Source organism: Apteryx mantelli, chromosome 13 (genome assembly GCF_036417845.1).
Source record: "Apteryx mantelli isolate bAptMan1 chromosome 13, bAptMan1.hap1, whole genome shotgun sequence".
In the NCBI taxonomy this organism is placed as follows: domain Eukaryota; kingdom Metazoa; phylum Chordata; class Aves; order Apterygiformes; family Apterygidae; genus Apteryx; species Apteryx mantelli.
In genome coordinates this window covers 27,165,202-27,177,421 of record NC_089990.1, presented here as the reverse complement: position 1 = coordinate 27,177,421, position 12,220 = coordinate 27,165,202, and positions in this window count along the sequence as shown.

Below are 12,220 nucleotides of genomic sequence, written 5' to 3'. Positions count from 1 at the left end.
ACTGGGAGGATGGGGGGGGCTTAGGGGGAACTGGGGGGACAGGGGGAGACCTGGGGGGCACTGGGGCAGGGGGGGAAGTGTATGGGGACATGGGGGGGGGGGCTCAGGAGGCCATGGAGGCCTGCGGGGATGGAGGACAGGGGCAGCCCAGCCCCCCAGTTCCTGGCAGTCACGTCCCCGTGTCCCACCGCAAACCCCAGAGCCACCCCCCTCCTCCCCCCCGGCTTCCTGTGGGGCTGGGGAGGAATGGGGACATGGGGGGGGGATGGAGACACGGGGCTGGCACAGGGCAGGCGGACATGGGGACATGGGGGGGTCATGTCTGTCCCCACTGCCCCCAAATGCCACCCACAGCCCCCAAATGCCACCCACAGCCCCCCTCTGCCCCTATTGCACCCCATGCACCCTTCTGCTACCTCTGCCCTGCATGGAACCCCCCCCCACCTCCCATAGCACCCCATTGCACCCCATTGCACCCCAATGGCCTCACTGCCCCCCCACTGCACCCCCCCTGCCCCCCTGGCAACCAATTGCACTGCTGTGACCTCTCTGCCCCCCCATGGCACCCCTCTGCTCCTCATTGCACCCCATTGCACCCCTCTGCCCCCACTGCTCCCCATAGCAGCCTTCAGCCTCGTCTGCCCCCCATGGCAACCCTCAGCCCTCTCTGCCCCCCATGGCACCCCTCTGCTCCTTATGGCAGCACTCTGCCCCCATTGCACCCCTCTGCCCCCTCTGCCCACCCTGTTGCACCCCCCCTGCACCATCTGCCCCCCCATGACACTCCTCCGCCCTCCTTGCACCCCACTGCAGGCCGCTGCCCACTCTGCCCTCCCAGGCCCCCCCTTTGCCCCCATTGCGCCCCTCGGCCCCCATGGCATCACTTTGCACCCTTCTGCCCCTCTGCTCACATTGCACCCATTGCACCCCATTGAACGCTTCTGATCCCAAGGCACCCCTCTGGCCTCCTTGCACCCCATTGCACCCTGCTGCCATCTCTGCCCCCAAGGCACCCCCTCTGCCCCCCATGGCACCCCCCCTTCCACCACTGCACCCTTCTGTCCCCTCTGCCCCCCATGGCACCCTGTTGAACCCCATGGCATCCTTCTGCTCCCCATTTAACCTCTCTGACCCCTATGACCCCATTGCACCCCTCTGCCCCTAATGGCACCCCCACTGCACCCCTTTGCCCCCCTATGGCACCCCTCCACCCCCCATGGCACCCTCAGCCCCCCTGCACCCCATTTCACCCCTCTGCTCCCAATGCCCCCATTTAACCCCTCTGCCTCCCCTCTGCTCCCACTGCATGCCATGGCACCCCTCTGCCCCACATGGCAACCCTCTGTCCCCCAATAACACCCCATGGCAGCCTTTTGCCCCCGTTGCACCCCATGGCACCCCTCAGCCCCCATGGCACCACGTTGCACCATTCAGCCCCCCCACTACACCCCTCTGTCCCCTCTGCCCCCCATGGCACCCTTCTGCCCCCATCGCCCACCATTGTACCCCTCTGTCCTCAAGGCACCACATTGAACCCTTCTGCCCCCATTGCATCCCATTGCACCCTTCTGACCCCCCCCCCCCCATGGCATCCCCCACAGCACCTTTCTGCCCTCCATGGCACACCATTGCACCCTTCTGCCCCCCATATCACACCATTACATCCCTTAACTCACTGCGCCTCATTGCACCCCTCTGGCCCCTCTGCCCCCCATGGCACCCCTCTGTCCCCAAACCACCACATTGCACCCTTCTGCCCCCACTGCCTCCCATTGCACCCCATTGCACCAAATGGCATTTACTGCCCCCCATGACACCCCTGTGCCCCCTCTGCCCACCGTAGCACCCCTCTGCCCTCTCTGCCACATGTGCACCCCGTTGCACCCTTCTGCCCCCCATGGCACCTCCCTGCCCTCTCTGCTTCCCATTGCACCCCTCTGCCCCCATTGCACCAGTTGCCCCCCACTCCCCTCTCTGACTCCCCACAGTACCCTTCTGCCCCCATTATACCACACTGCACAGCCCTGCCCCCACTGCGCCCCATTGCACACTTCTGCCTCCCCCCCCAGGGTGCCCCTCTGCCCCTATGGCACCCCAAGGCACCCCTCTTTCCCCCTCCCCCATGGCACCTCTCTGCCCTCCCTGCCCCCACATTGCACCCCACTGCCCCCATTGACACCTATTGCACCCCTCTACCTCCTTTGCCCCCCATGGCACCCATCTGCCCCCCAGGAGTGCAGGGGATCAGCCTATGCCAAGGAGGCTGAGAGGCCAAGCCTTCCCCACCCAGCGGACCACTGCCTGGCCAGCAAAGCCAGGGGTTCACAGCAGCACCTCTCTGTTTATTCCCTGCAGAGGAGTCCATCTCAGGTACAGGGTGGTCTCCCCTTTGCACGGCAGCAGTTCCTAGTGCCTTCCCCTCCGCTGCTCCGAGGGCATCTTCTCCCCAGTGCTAGGGAGTCCAACGGAGAGGTGGTCAGTGTCAGGTAGAGGGAGAAGGCAGAGAAAGAGTGGGCCTTGGTCGGGCCAGGTCTTCCTGGAGCTGCTGTGGACCATGCCCTCCAGATGGGCAAGGAGACCTCAGGCTCTTGCCACCTTGTTGGAGAGCAGCTGGCTGCTCAGAGGACTGGAGGGAGGAGGGACAGGTCCCAAGGCTTGCAAGGTGAAGATGCTGACATGTGCCTGAGGCCGGGGCCCTGCTACCTCCTAGGCCCTCTCTCAGCTCCTTGGAAGCCACTGCAGAAGAAAGCAAATCCGGGGGAAAAAAACTATTCCCCGCATTCATGGGAGGCAATGGCAGGGTCACTCCTGTGTGAGAACATTTACAGGCCAGCAGCAGGGACAGGGCTGGAGTTTGTGCTTGTGCGGGCGCTGCTGCCTGAGGAAATGGTAGGGCAGCAGCAGGCACATGGCTCAGACACGGGGCTGTATGGTCACTGCTGCCTCAGGACCTGACAGACAAGGACCAGGCACATGGCTTCACCGCTCATTCTGAGGTCACTTCTGCCTCAGGACCTGTTAGGCCATCGGCAGGCTCTTGCTTGCTGTAGTTTCTTGTAAAGCCACCTGGATAGCCCAGCAGCAGGAACAGCATCAGCACAGCGGCTGTGAGGTCACTTCAGTCTGAGCAGCTGAGCAGCAGGAACACGGCTGTGAAATGGCTTGTGAGGGCACTTCTGTCGCTGACGACGCTAGGCCAGAAGCGCGCTGGCCTTGCAGGGCTCTTCCCTGCTGGGCTGGGCTCTCCAGAGAGGAGTGAGCTGCCCCCAGGTGGCATTGGGCAGGGGGGCTCGTGCCGGGCTTCTGCTGCCGTGGATCCAGCAGGGTGCGTGGAGTCCGCTGAAGACACTCATCACCGAGTTCACACAAGCAGGGATTTGGTTGGTTTGTTTGGGACTATTTGCACACTGAAAGCAAGAGACTGCTGTTGCATTTAAAAACAAAGATTTATTATCCTATTCAAAAGAACCGCGCACAGCACACAACTACAACAACACAGTTCATGCGGTTGTGAGGTGACTCTCGTTCTACACAAGCACTCTGCCACGAAATAAATATAGGGGTGTGTGTATATATATATGCATATATACGCATACACACACACACACTGTATCTTCCACTCCAAATTAAAGTCAGGATGTTGCTGACAGCTCAGGGAGCTGGAAGACACTGCTCATAAACCTCTCTCCATGGAAAGAACTTCTGCCGATCTCAGGGGGATTCAGACTGTGGTTTCCATCGCCTCATACAACACTGTAGCTCCCACCACTACATGGCCCTGCATCAGCCTGACTGCAGGCCCTGCACTTTTTCTAGCCTACCGTTTTGTTTTGTTTTTTTAATAATAATGGTGGAATGCAACCTAGGTGTTTTTGTGGAAAGAAATGTGTTTCTTTTCTTTCATTTAACTTAAGAGGAACAGTTATAATACATTTGTCGGTTAATATAAAGATTTCCTTTAGTTGGGTACATTTACCAAAAGTAAACAATCCTGCAGCCTGTAACGCTGCACTGTAGGCACTAAAAGCATTTTGACCAGTACATGCACCAGTACAGGTTGGGGGTTGACCTGCTGGAAAGCAGCTCTGCCGAGAAGGACCTGGGAGTGCTGGTGGACACCAAGTTAAGCATGAGGCAGCAATGTGCCCTTGTGGCCAAGAAGGCCAATGGTATCCTGGGGTGCATCAGGAAGAGTGTTGCCAGCAGGTCGAGGGAGGTGATTCTCCCCCTCTCCTCAGCCCTGGTGAGGCCACATCTGGAGTACTGCGTCCAGTTCTGGGCTCCCCAGTGCAAGAGGGATGTGGCACTACTGGAGCAAGTCCAGCGAAGGGCTACAAAGATGATTAGGGTTTTGGAGCATCTCTCTTATGAGGAAAGACTGAGAGAGCTGGGCCTGTTTAGCCTGGAGAAGAGAAGGCTGAGAGGAGATCTTATCAACGTGTACAAGTATCTGAAGGGAGGGTGTCAAGAGGATGGAGCCAGACTCTTTTCAGTCGTGCCGAGCAACAGGACGCGAGGCAATGGGCACAAACTGAAACACAGACAATTCCATCTGAGCATGAGAAAAAACTTTTTCACTGTGAGGGTGACAGAGCACTGGAAGAGGTTGCCCAGAGAGGTGGTGGAGTCTCCTTCTCTGGAGATATTCAAAACACGCCTGGATGCGATCCTGTGCAATGTGCTCTAGGGGACCCTGCTTGAGCAGGGGGGTTGGACTAGATGATCTCCAGAGGTCCCTTCCAACCTCAGTGATTCTGTGATTCTGTGACTCTCAGAACACTTCTATTTCTACATCTGTGTCTTTTTCTTAATGACAAAGATAAAGCACAAATAGACTTAGTGCTGTTCTGTTCCTTTTTACTTTTAGGCAGGAAATCCATTCTGTTGTTGCGCCTCCCTGTATTATAGCATCTGGACCTTTAGTAGAAGCATTTGAGAAGCATCCTGTGAAGGCATGCTTGCCGCTTTGGTCATGAGGTAGCGGCTTGTCTGCTTTTGTGCTTGAGGTACCACCCGCAGGCAACGGCTTGTGGTCTTCCCGAGCAAGTAACCTGGTCCAAAGGAGCCTCTGGAAATGAGACAGCAGACCGTGAGCTGGCGAGCTCTTCAGACAGGCTGAACGTTGGTCACCTCCTATAAAATGAACTTTGAAATTTCGATTCACAACCGGGCTTCTTTGACAGGGCCTGCCCTCACCTTTCCTGCCTATGTTGTGGCGCTGCTTGTGCTCCAGACACAAGCCCACTCTGAACTGAAAACTCGGCACTCCCGGTGGTGCAGCAGCGTACCCAGGCTCCTACACCTTGCTGAAGGGCTCATCTGCTTTGCTCAAGCACAGCCCCACACGAATCGAGCTGTGAGGCTCCTTAGGAGTGACTTTAGCTCTCAGTAGCTCTGAAGTCAGGCAGAGGTTCAGGTCTGCTTCTGTCTGGGTAGCTAGGCCTATAATCTAATCCAAGGAGAAATTACACTCTGTTAGTAAGTAACTGTTTTGTCTTGGTAGGCGTGTTCTGACACTTTGCCTGTACCCGCTGTATGGTTGATACACAGTTTTCAGTTTACATCCTGTTTACATCCTGTTTACACGTGTTAGTTTGCATAGATAGAGAGTTATTAGTTCCGCAGCAGCCTATTCTACATGCCTCAATATTCTCATGCAAACCCCCTTTTCAGCAGCATGCAGGAAGCCCAGAGGACAGCACCAACTATCTTTTATACTCCGCATGGCCGTGTAGAGTGGGGGGCTCTTGGAGTCTCACGGGAAGCTACATTTACTACATTTTTACAGCACAGTCCAGCATAGGCACCAGTTCTGGTGCTTGCAACATCAGATGTACGTCATGCAAATCTCCCCAAGGAGCTCTTCCATTGGTAGTTTTCCTTTTTCAGTTTCAGATTCATTTATGGATCTCTTAAGCACCTGAATGCTGTGCTTTCCCAAGCAAATGCATACTGATACCACTAGGACACCCTGCCTGAATCTCCTAAAATTTCCTTAGGCAGAAGACAATACTGAGAACACTGGTCTAAACTGTTTTCTGACTCAAGAGATTCACGCTGACCCAGCCTTCCCCCCTCCTCCCCACAGGCTTATTAGACAGGTGTATAAGTTTGCCTAGGAGAATAATTCCCGTGACTTTGAGATAGTTACTTATATCCTGAGTCCACTGTATGTAATATGTGCAATGTAAAAGGCAAGCAAGGTACATTCACCAAAAGCCTGCCTTCTGACAGTCTGCCATTGCAAAATATAGTTGTCACATTGTTCATAAGAGAAATCCAGTTAGCATTTCAACGCCTTAACCAAGATGTCAGTTCTTTCTTCATGAAGGCCAAGGCTTGAAAAATTGGGAAGCTCAATTCCACCTTGTGTTTCAGGGACTTTAGCAAGACAACTACACCAATTCCCATCAGCAGACTTCAGTAGGAATGCATCCTTCACCTTCTAGACTTCTGAGAGTTCACGTTCAAGGAAGGCGATAAAAACATCGAACAGGTTACTCTCATGCTGACGATTTCTTCCTGAATACAGAAACAAAAATCTTGACTAGGTGTGCTTACCATCCAATACTTTGAAAGAGCGGAACTTGGAATTTCTACAAATTTGTCCCACTGTTAATAAATTCTTTCTAAATTGAACACTGCACTTCCAGCCATGTCAACAGTTGCTGGCATCAAGGCAGCTCCCTTTTCTCACAGAAGGCTCCAGCAGTTCAGGCCTAAGCCCCCAGGTCAGGGCTCAGTGCTGCCCCTGGAAACAGTCCTCCGTTTCCTCAGCACTGCAGAAGCCAGGTCGCTCTCCCATGGAATACTCCAGCAGCCAGGGTGCTAAGTTTCTACCTTATTTTTCCAAAGACGATGACAAAAAATGGTGTTAGGATACAAGAGTTAATATTGGCCTCCTCAAAGAGTGCAAAGCGCTTCAGCCCTAGTAGCACTACCTCAAACATTGACATCTTGGAGTCTCTACCGGAAGCCATTCTTGCAGTTCCTTCAAATGATAGCATGAAGCTAATGCCGTCCTGCTATGCAAAACTTTGCAGCTTCTCCCCAAACTACCGCTGTTTCCCCCTAGTGGTCCATCTGCCTCCTCCCATTTCCATTTCCTGTCTTTAACAGTTCATTGAACTCATTCACAAGTCAGCCCTCAGCCACGTATCTGATCTCTCTCTAGACAGACAGGCAAAACTTGATAGTAAAGCCTTTGGTTACTCTTTAAGAAGATGCAAGTTCTTGGATTTTCTCTCCTGGAATTTGTCAGCAAGAGTTGAGCAGAAAGTCTAAAGCTGGGGGAAAGAAAAAGGTATTCTGCATCTCCAGATAATACCTAAGTACCAATAAGAAAAGCTAGCCTGCTGGTGTTTAGAAAAGAATTACAAGGAATAAAGAAGAAAAATCATTCAAAGCTTTTGGTTTTGTTCTTTTCTTTGCGATTCCTTTAAACTTGCTGAAAGCAAAGAACTTAAAGTCATATTTCATCATACTGTGAGTTGAGTTTTGCTGACAGAGAACAGATACAGGTAATCATTACATCTACAGATATTGTGCCCATACAAGGAAACACCTGGTCTTTCAAGCAGCAAATTAGAATTGACTTCCAACAGTTAAACCTGTCGTGCTCATAAACTAATCAAGTGTACCTAAAATGCTCAAAAAATCCCCACATCGCCAAACTCACCTTTTTAAACCAGGACACTTTTGGAGTACAGTCTCCTTGTAAGCCCTTAGCTATGAGAAAGCATTGCATACGCTTTGATTCTACATATATTCCAGCTTTTATCCACCTTTAAGGAATTACTACCATAAAAGCTCAATACTGATAGAAGTTTTCTAAGCACGCAAATGTACTGATTCCTCAATTTAATATTCTCCTGCAAACAGCTGAGTTTGCATGGATAGTGGTAATACAGTCTCTGTTACCTTGGACGTCACACTTTGGATCTGTCATAGGACCTCTGGATAAAGCAACGGAAAAATGACCATCTCTCTTTTTGCATCTGAACTTTGGTCAGAGAGGCCACCCACACCTAAAGATAAATTCAACAGAACACATACCATAGGTTAAAGAAAGGTAAAGAAACTCCATCATTGCCTCTATTTATAATTTTGGGGTTATGGGAGTATTCTTTCTGAATAAACTACTATAAAGCAGAGGGGCAGTAGAATTTTACATTCAAACATTTAGAGTTTACTCCCAGCCCCTCCAGCAAAGTCCAATTGCTCTTAAAGAATCACTTCTAAAAGGCCAGGTGTAGACAGCCCAGCTAGAGTCACCAGTCCCAAGAGATTAAATATTATGCCAAGAGATTCAATGCTGACACCATTTAGAATCTGTACAAGAGCAGGGAGGAGAGCACTTCACAGCCACGCAGTTGCTCCTCCACTTCCGCAGATTCCTCCCTCCCCCCTTCTCTAACCACACTCACCTTCTGAAAGCTCTGCTAGGGCTGCGCTTCCTGCGCCTCGCAAAATCTTCCTCATCCTCAGAGGAGGAGGGCGAATCACTGTAGGAGACTGCATGTTTCCATCTGCCAGCTTGTCAAGAACAACAACACAAACAAGATTAAGAACACACTATGTCAAAAATCAAGAGAAGTCTACCTTGGAACGCACTGTGAGAGAGATCTACAAATTGTCCAGCTCACTATCTTCCTCAGACATGTGATTTCCAAAAGCGTTACATGTTTTTCCTTGTGAGAGCAAAATTCAGCCTTTGCTGGGAAGGCAAAAGGCCTAACTAGTTTACAACCAAAATTCAGCTACAAATTGCTCATTTTCTCCAACGCAACTGACACAGAAAGCACCCAGTTTCACTGAGCATGAAGTTTCCACTCTCTGAAACATAAGCCACTTGCACATACCAGTCTGTCTTCCAAAACTGAGGCCCCCTCTTCTTTCCTAAATGGACTGCCCTCAAGAATGCTAAACAAAGTGCTCATATCATGCAACAGAGAGCATTTTCCAAGTTCCAAGTGCTTACAGAATGCAAAACAACCTCTGTCACCACACTCACCATTACCGCTTCTTTTTGGACTTGTTCTTGTTTAAGTAGGCTTCCACAGAGAAACAGTCCAAGAAGAAACTAGGATTGGCAGCTGAGGGATTAGAAAAGAACATTGCACTTCTGTTCAGTCTGACTTTTGCATACAGTAGGCCAGAGCTGTGCAAAGGCCCTGTATTGTGCTTGCGAATCTATTGCCCCTGATTTCCACTGAACTTAATGTTCAAAGAGGTTACCAAAAAGAGCAGGAAAAGGAAAGAAGGGAGCTCCTGAGACAGCTTCAATTAATTATGATGCATACAGGAAAGGCTTTTGCCATTAGCTTCTGCAAAGTAACTTGAAATTCTTTCAGGAATGACACCAAGAATGCAAAACACTGAGTGTACTTGTCTAGCCAGCTTTTAATAATACCTTCTCAAGTAAGTAGCCAGATGCCAGCAAAGGAACATACATGCTCTCTTTACCTACCTGCCAACTAAGAATAATTTCATATTATTTCTCAGTTAAAAAAATTTTTTTTCAAAAAAAGAAAATTGGTCCTGCTTTCTGAATGCAAGATAAATGATATGGAGTATAGAGACAGAGCACATGGAAAACTGAGAAATGAGTCTGTGAGCACTGCCAAGCCCGCGCCTCACTCCTCCAGCACTCTTCTCTTTGATCACAACGGCATGAACTTCTCTCCTCTTCTGTTCTTTACTCTCCTGTTCCTTGAATCCCTCCACTTGGTCCAGTGATGCCATCTAACTTCCTTTACACCAACACTCACACATGCTTCCCTGTAATCACGCATTCTCTTCTGGCACTCTTCCCACTAGGAAAGCATACTTCAGTTTTTCTCCCCATTTCAAATTCCACAGTTTTCACTTTGCACCTTAACGGAATGCCGCCCCGTACTCTTTTCTCCCATTTGACACACTATTTATAGTGCCTTTATGCAACATTCTCCCGTCCACCTCCCTGAAATCCACACACTTGAACCAAGTCACACTGCTCCACTCTCTAGATCGCCCAGGCCTTGTATTGAAGCCACTCTGCTTAAAATCATAGGGTAACTTTTCTGAATTAGACTTCCAGACCATTAGTCAACTCTCATACTTCCTTACTAGTCTACTGCCTTTGGCACATTTCACCATGCTTCTTTTTAGGCATCTCTTGCCCTACCTCCATTTCTTTCCGCCACCCTCCCTAGCTTCCTCCTTCCCTCTCAATGGTCTCTCACTGTTCTACAGGGAGTCCTGATGCCAACGTGCTTCTTTGGGTGGCCAGGCTATGGCTAAACTAACACATAAAAAAATGGCCGTGCACTCTTCCCTGGCCTGTTAATGACTAATAACAAGATTACCCCAGGGCTAACTAAGACCTCATACCTGCACGTTTGCCTTGAACTTTTTGGTAGGTTTTCGTTCCCCTCATTCAAAGTTTTGCACAGCCTGCAGAACATGTGCGAGGAACCGCCTTCACGAGGTATTGCATAATTACATCTCTCCCTCAAGGCCTGATCAGCTCAGCTACTGCAACATGCTCTTCTCTCCTGAAATACAGCCTTGCCCCACTCACATCCTTTCAGAAAGGTGCTGCAAAGCTCATATTCTGAGCTTAGTGCCTTAATCACAAAGAGCATTCTCCCCAAACCCTTCAAGTTTCTTCTCTCACAGCAAACATAAATTTGCTAAGGCTTTTCACGATTTAGCCTCATTCCTACATTATTTCCTACGGAGTACCCAGAGGACAGCTCTGAATTCCAAGCCGGCCCTGACAGCAGCTCCAACTGCCTGCCTGCTCAACACACAAATGCAGAAGCACGTTCCCTTCTCCCCTGTCATCTTCACGCTTCACAGGAGCTTTTCATATGCATCTGGCAGTTTACCTCACCTCCTGAATATTCTGGCTGGGCTGCTCACAACCCACAAGAACTGTCAGGCTGCTGCTGTAGTGAGAGCAGTGCTTATCATTCAGGGTAGTACTCTCCATTTCCTTGTATTCCCACCTGCCCTCAGACAAGCCTTTTCTCTTGTGTCAGGTTGTAAGCATTTTGGAAAAGGACTCGTTCCTTTTGAGGACTCTAGGTCCTGAGCTTACTAGCGGCGCCTTGGAGTCCATGACTATGGCTTTTAAGCTCCTTGGCTATATAGAAATATGAAGAGATGAAGAGTATCCAGTAGTCCAGCTCATTTCTTTAAGATGAGGTTCTGGCTGGAACATGGTAAAGAAAACTGAAAGCCGGAACAAACCTACACTGCCATCTTGAGTGTCAGTGATTTCCTCATCCATTCTTTAAGTTTCTTTCTTGTTCTTTCCTCCTCGGGAGTACATACCAAGGTTTTCCTAATTGCAAGAAACAAGAAGGCTCAGACACAAACATGCAGAAAATCTGACACGCACACTTGGTGCCTACATAGGAACTTTATCAAGGCTCTGCATATACACAAAAGATTAGCATACAGTTCCACTATGCAGAAAGCAAGAAAGAATCCCTGGAAACCAACCATCTAGTTTTACTTATTTTCACAGTAGGCAAATTCCAATTTAGGCTTGTAGCCTTCCATCTAATAGTGGTGAGAAGTTGGAAGCGTATTTTAATAAAAGAAATGATTAGCAAAACAAAAAGCAGGACATCCACAGAGATTCCTGGAGTATATGAATCTCTCTTTCCTTTTCATCCTAGAGTTCTCGAAGAACAGGGCAGTGATCCCCGCAGAGAGCACCCAGGAGGAGAGAACAGGAACATCATTCTGGCATCCAGGATTGACCACAAGAATTTCTGCTCTAAACTGGGGTTCAGTAAATGGGGAAGCTAGCATGCATTTCTTATCCAGATGCAAAACTGAGTGTACCAGCTAATCACACACTAATAATCCACCAGTAGAATCATGAAAAAAGCCATATTTAACCAGCAGATACAGAAGTATTCATAGGGGCACTTGACAGGTATCATATGAAGCATTGTGGATAATTCTGGTCTCTTCTGGAAGGAAAAAAAAGGGAATTTATATTCAAACAAAAAGCAACAAAGGCAGGCTGTGAATATGCTCCAGAAATGAAGTGCCTGTCATTCAAAAGGACACTAGGAGAATCTAACTTAACAGAGCACAGTGAGGACAGAGGAAACATGATTGTTACATATAACCGAAGGTGCTCTAGGCACAGAGAACCACTTAAGCTCACGGGAAATGCTGGCACAAGAACAAACATCCATAAAGTTGCCACCAATAAATG